Raw genomic sequence first — 7423 nt, forward strand, 5'->3', positions numbered from 1 at the left:
GAAGCTCCACACAAGAAGCAACAGAGCATACTGGACTTCTTTAGGAATCTTTTCGCAGCAAGATGTTGTAAATCTCCTGTCTGTTGTACAGACTCATCTGCAGTCATCTGCTGGGCAGCAGCATCAAAGCCAGTGGTTGTAAAAGGCTAAACAAGCTGATACAAAAGCTGCTTCTGTTCCAAGGATGGCTCTAGGACCTCTGGGGCTGGTTGGACAAAAGGGAACACTTCATAAAATGAAGAACATGATGGACAACCCAGAGCATCCTCTCCACAAGACAGTAAGTCAACAACAGACTGTCTTCAGTCAGAGGCTTCTTCAGATCTACTGGAAGACAGAGTATCCTTCCTGCCCACAGTCAGAACCTGGCACAATGTCTCTTTGAAGAAACTCACTCAAAAACATACTCACTGTATGACTTTCTACAGCATCTAATGGTCATCTAACCCTAAGCATTAGAATAAAAAGGAGTTGTTAAATATAGTTTGAGACTAAGTCCTGCCAGCAACAACCCCAACAATGTCAGACCAGCCATTCCTCTGAATTGCAGTGTGTTATATTTGACCTCTGCTTAAGACTGTATCATGTGGTCAGATAACAGCTGCTTTTTTACTTAGACTAACACATCCAGATTAGAAATCAGGAAGAGAACCATATGCTTAGAGATTTAAAATCAGCACCAACCCACCTATGTGAAACTGGCTAAAGTACAACTGACTCGTGCTCTCACAGAGACATCCTCTCTTTATCTTTTTGTCTAACCAGGTAAAACCTTTTCCTATATCTCTGTTTTCTATCTACTGAAGATCTATTGTGTGTCCTTTTCCATCATTATACTCAACACTGGTGCTCCACAAGGTTGTGTTCTGAACTCCATCATGTACTCCCTGCTCATTTGATTGCTCTGCAAGCTATCCTGGCAATCATGTTGTAGAGTTTGCAGATGACCCCACTGTTATTGTTTTGACCTCCAACAATGAAATAAAGGAGGGTAATGGACTGCTGTTGTACAGCAAGTACAGGAATATTGCTAAGATTAGAAGCATCCTTTCCAGGAGTGATGCTGAAAAACTAGTTCATGCATTTATTACATCAAGACAGGATTACTGTAATTCATTACTCTCAGGAAGTCCACAGAATGTAGTTAAAAGTCTTCAGCTTGTCCAAAATGCTGCAGCTAGAGTTCTGATGAGAATTAAAAAGAGAGATCATATCTCTCCTGTCTTAGCTTCCCTACATTGGCTGCCTGTTAAATTCAGAATAGATTTTAAGATCCTTCTTCTCACATATAAAAAACTTAATAATCAAGCTCCATCATACATCAGTGACCTGATTGTTCCATACGTTCCTAATTGAGCACTTCACTCTCAGACTGCAGGTTTACTAGTGGTTCCCAGAATATCTACAATTAGGATGGGAGGCAAATCTTTTAGTTATCAGGCTCCTCTCCTGTGGAACCAGCTCCCAGCTTTAGTCTGTGAGGCAGACACTTTGTCTACTTTTAAGAATAGGCTCAAAACATTTTTATTTGACATGGCCTGTGGTTAAAATCTGATGTTAGCCTAGATCTGGACAAGTGGGGAGTAGAGGGAGGTGGAGTGTACAGTCGGTAAAGACGGCTCTCCCTTGCCCTGCCTCCAACATTCCTCCATCTAAAAGGCTAGGTTATCCAGAGTTATCTCTGTAGTTATGCTGCTATAGGCTTAGACTGCTGGAGGATACACTGACCACTTTCCACACTCTACTACTTTCTTCTACAATCTGCTCTCTAACTGCATTATTTCTTGCAATTTCAGCTGTTAACTTTATTTTTTCTCTAAGTGATTTTCTCCCCAGAAGAAGCTACAATGATGTTCTACTGAGCTGTGGTGGCCTCATGGAGGGGGCCATCGTCTAGCACACTGCTGCTAACCACTTAAACATTCTCCCTCTCCTGATAACATTTTGCTTTTCTTGACGTTGGATGTGCTACTACTAGTTTACCTGTTTAATTATAGATTCACTAGGATAAATACAATAAAGTTTATCTCTCACCAAATAGAATATTTACTAAGAAATCACAATGTAACCATAAACACATTGCTTTGTGTGTGTGTGTGTGTGCGCGCGTAAGGTGTGTGTGCGTGTGCGTGTGTGTGTGTGTGTGTGTGTGTGTGTGTGTGTGTGTGTGTGTGTGTGTGTGTCTAATCGATCCCCAGTGAGTCGTGGAGGATGGCTGCTTATATTGAGCCAGGATCCTCTGGAGGTTTCTTCCTGTTAAAAGGAAGTATTCCTTTCCACTGTCGCTGCATGCTTGCTTAGTATGAGGATTGCCGTAAAGACACTGACACTAGTCAGTGACTTTACAGCAATCTGCTGGGTTCCTTATATAGGAAACATTTTTTCTGATTGGCCTAAGAACTGACCTGTATTGGAATGTTTATTATGTGAAGCGCCTTGAGACGACTCTTGTCATGCTTTGGCGCGTTATAAATAAAATTTAATTGAATTGAATTGAAGTAACATAAGCATCTAAGACGTAGTGGTGTACTTCAGCAGGACATGCTGAATCTAAAATCTGATGTCTGAAGAAGACGAAAAGGTTCGCAGGAGATTTTCCTCTGGTAAACTTTAGGGTGCGATTATAGGATTTCTGCATTTGGCCTTATGTTGGATTGTGGAGGAGTTAAGGATTAACTTGACACGAGGTATGTTTCGTTGAAAACTTTAGTCACCCCAACACTGACTCGAGTAAGGTCTAGCTGCAGCCCCAGCCAATACAAACCACGCCCCCTACAAAACACACCCCTACAAAAGTCGCCTGCGTGTTCGAAGACAAGAGAACTCACATGCGTGTTGCAACACCAGATGGAAATGACAGTTCAGGTAAAGACAGATTTATATTTTTACAACTTGTGAAGATTTTTTACGTAAAATTTGAACGTTTAAGAGATAGTTTGATAGATAGGGCATTAGTGATTTTTTCTGAAACACGTTTATATAAAATTAAGCATTATTGGCAGTGGGGGAAGACGTCATGGACGCAAAACATTTTTTATATAATTTTCAATGGGCTACATTCAAGCCTTTTGGCCAAAATAAACGCAACAATAGGCAATTTATTTGACCATTTACGACTCCTCATGGAATGTGTCTACCTGAAACGCCGAGGATCCGAGTTCGGAACCAGTTAGGAACATCCGATATTCCATCTCCACTTGTGATTTGTTATTTTTTTTTTACTATTGATATTTTTTTACAATAATGATATATATTTTTTACATTAAAACAGTAATAAGAAGCCTACATTTTTATTATAAAACGTCCAAATGAGACGCGCTGAAAGACGTTGATGTCACGGCCAGAAAAGACGTCGGTTCAACTTTCATATTGGAACTATTTTTCAACCATGACAGAACGTGTCGGTTTGACGTTGTTTCATCTGTCATTAAACGTTCGAATGTTTGCTAGGACAGTAAGATTGTTTCTACAGTGGGGCAAAAAAGTATTTAGTCAACCACCAATTGTGCAGGTTCTCCCACTTAAAATGATGACAGAGGTCAGTAATTTACATAATAGGTACACTTCAACTGTGAGAGACAGAATGTGAAAAAAAAAATCCATGAATTCACATGGCAGGATTTAAAAAAAAATGTATTTGTAAATGAGGGTGGAAAATAAGTATTTGGTCACTTCAAACAAGAAAAATCTCTGGCTCTCACAGACCTGTAACGTCTTCTTTAAGAAGCTTTTCTGTCCTCCACTCGTTACCTGTATTAATGGCACCTGTTTGAACTCATTATCTGTATTAAAGACACCTGTCCACAGCCTCAAACAGTCAGACTCCAAACTCCACTATGGCCAAGACCAAAGAGCTTTCGAAGGACACCAGGAAAAGAATTGTAGACCTGCACCAGACTGGGAAGAGTGAATCTACAATAGGCAAGCAGCTTGGTGTGAAAAAATCAACTGGGGGAGCAATTATCAGAAAATGGAAGACATTCAAGACCACTGATAATCTCCCTCGATCTGGGGCTCCACACAAGATCTCATCCCGTGGGGTCAAAATGATCATGAGAACAGTGAGCAAGAATCCCAGAACCACACGGGGGGACCTGATGAATGACCTGCAGAGCGCTGGGACCACAGTAACAAAGATCACCATCAGTAACACACTAAAATGGCAGGGAATCAAATCCTGCTGAAGCCGAAGCAGAAGCTGTGTTGTTCTGTGTGAAAACGAAGCGGTACAAGTTATAATGCTGCAGGATTTCATAGTTGTATCTTCTCAGCAGCAGCACTGCAGGTGCTCTCCATGTCCAACATGTGCGTAAGCCAGGTGCTTATTCAACTTAAAGTTGCGCTAATTTTTCCGCTAAGTTTTTTTAATACAAATCCCAAAGATTGTGTGGAAAGTTGCTTACGCAGTTTTCCGACCCCGTTTTGTGCGTAAGCAAGCTTGATAAATGAGGCCCCAGATCGTTTTGCTGTGGGAAATTGTTAGTGACAGAAACCTCAATAACGACATGACTCTTGATAGATCTGTAAGTAAATTAGGTTTTGTTCTTGGGTATCCTGAAGGTATTTTAACACCCCTCCATGCTAAACAAGCATAGTGCTGTAACGTGAGGAAATATGGGTTTTCTGGCACAATGGTGGTGTTGGACGCAGCGAGGTCAAAGCTGGGTCATTGAGAACTTTCACCCACAGATTAAGACCTGAACGCCAGCGAGTCTGGGAGGAAACCATAACATCAGCCACCTGCGGTACCAGAAGAAGGAGTTCTCATGGACAAGTAGTCATAACAAATCAAAACATAAAGTTTAAACTTCTTTTTCTTGATTTTAATGTTAAAGTAACCATTATCATTTTGCTCATTATAAATGTGTTTAATCAAATGAATGGTTCTTATGCTTTGGGGTAATTATAATGGATTAATGAATCCACACTTAAGTAGATAATGTTGAATGTTTGGTACTGACCTTCACACACACCCACACACATCTTCCCACAGTAAACTCCAGACACATTTGATGACGCACACGTTTGCTTTGAGAAGAGAAAGGTTTTTGGTAAGTTTCAGTCTTATGATTGCAGTTCGTGCTTGACAACGAAAGAGAACAGACCTGAAAACCAAAGGGGGGACAGAGCCTGTTGGCTCATTCCCCCCCCCCCCCCCCCCCTTTTCACGCTGTTTCTGCCAAGCCAGGCAGAATAGCTGAATCGCAACTTCTAACGCAGACTCATTACAGAGTCTTTTGATTTCTGAGTGAATTAACTGAAGAAAGCGCGTCAACAAAACGCTTTACCATCAACGTGTACCGAGGGCAACTCTGGACCGGTTCCGTTCGACACCTACGTCTTCCCTGTCAGCCGTTGAGTGTCATCTGGATGAACCACAACATCCTCCACGGCCCGGATCTGAAAGAGGGTCCACAAGAGTTCGGTGAGACAGCACACGGTGTTTAGCGTTTGGATGCATTTTTTCCAACTAAACCTAAGTTTATTCAAACCATCACTTTTAACTCAGACACCTGTTTCTTCCTGAAGCAAAATCAGATGCACACACGCATCCATCTCACATCATATCACTCTCACAACTCACAACATTCTCAATCTTCATAAATTCACCAGAAGGTCTATTTGAGCAAGAACAGCATATCAACTGTTAAAGATTGTCCCACAAAGTCACCAATGTTGATTGTATTTCCTGTTTGTCAATTTTCAAAATCATTAGTTTAATTTGAAGAATTAAAACTTTTAATCGTCAAACTGGTTTCCTCATTGAACTGAAACACAGACACTCAGATATTATCGGCAGTTTATCGATGAAAACAACCTTTGAGTCTTCTGAACAATATAAAACTTGGTTATTGAATATTAAAAATTAATATTCCGAATTAATACGTAGCATGGTTCCTCTTTCATAAAAGAGCATAAAACCACAATGCTACAGTGCAAAGGGCAACAGCAAAAAGGAAGAATCTTTTTTTTACCAGGAAGAATCCTCCTGGCAAACAAAAACCAGGTTCAGCATTAGAAGTCAAAATATTCCTGTAACGTCAGTCCGAGAGGCCAGGGAAAAGACATAGACGGGCATCCTCTCTAGATTCCCTTCTGTGTCTCTTAGCGCCCTCATGTGTCCTTTGTCTGCGTCTCAATTATGTGCCTTAATGTTGTTACCCTTTTAATCATTCCTCCCAGGTCAGCTCCAGCCTCTTTGTCCCTAGCTCAGTGTATGTGTGTGTGTGTGTGTGTGTGCGTGTGCGTGTGCGTGTGTGTGTGTGTGTGTGTGTGTGTGTGTGTGTGTGTGTGTGTGTGTGTGTGTGTGTGTGCGTGTCCTCCCCAACTCAGTGTATGTGTGCGTGTGTGTGTGCGTGTCCTCCCCAACTCAGTGTAAGTGTGTGTGTGTGCGTGTCCTCCCCAACTTGGTGTATGTGTGTGTGTGTGTGTGTGTGTGTGTGTGTGTGTGTGTATTATGTCCTCCTCCAGCTAGTTTGTGTGAGCCCTTCCCTCTGTCTTTAGATTTTGTTGTTTAGTTTTGTGTTTAGGTATTTGCCCTCCTCTGTTTCTGTTTTCCCAGTCAGATTATTAGATTCACCTGTCTTCCCTCCAGCCCTCACTCCACACACCTGCTGCCATTTTCCCTAATTACTCCTCCCTGTGTATATAAGCCCTGTCTTGTCTCTGTCTTGTGTCAGTTCATTGTTTGTATTCTGCCAGTCTCGTCTCTCGTCTTGGATTATTAGGGTTTTTGGTCTTCTCGTGTTCTCTAGGGTTTTGGATTTCTAGATCGTTATCTGGATTTTGGATTTTGGATCCCAACCTTTGGACTTATTTTTGTTCTCCGTAAAATAAAGGATGTTTCTTATTCATCATCTCTGCGTCGTGTCATCCTGGGTACTGCATTTTGGGTCCTACCAACATCGCAACGTGACAAGAAGGGTTGGACCAGTTGTCATTTCAAATTATTTTTCTTGGAGGAAACCTCTCATCATGGATGATGTTGGAGCAGCTTTGATATGGCAAATGCAAACATATGATGCCAAGACTAAGTTTCATAAAGTACTTTTGGGTTCAACAGTCTTGGGTTTGTGTGCTTATGTATTTGAGAAAGACGCTTACATCCAATATCAAATACAGGCCAAAGCGTATTATGTTTGTGTGTGCTTCTCTACATCCTTATTGTTGGCACCTTTCGGTCAATGAAAGAAAGACCCACAATGGTCACAGAAATAACTTGAATTTGACAAAGGCAATAACAAATAAATATTTGATGAAATCTAACCAATTATAATCAGACCTTGCTTTTCAACCGTGCTTCAATGGAATTAAAATTAATAAGTAAATTAATGGACCAAGCCTGGACAAAATGATGGTATCCCTAGAAAAGACTGAAAAAAATGTGACCAAAGGGATATGTTAATTCAATGTGTGTCCACTA

Source organism: Nothobranchius furzeri, chromosome 14 (assembly GCF_043380555.1).
Source record: "Nothobranchius furzeri strain GRZ-AD chromosome 14, NfurGRZ-RIMD1, whole genome shotgun sequence".
Taxonomy (NCBI): Eukaryota; Metazoa; Chordata; class Actinopteri; order Cyprinodontiformes; family Nothobranchiidae; genus Nothobranchius; species Nothobranchius furzeri.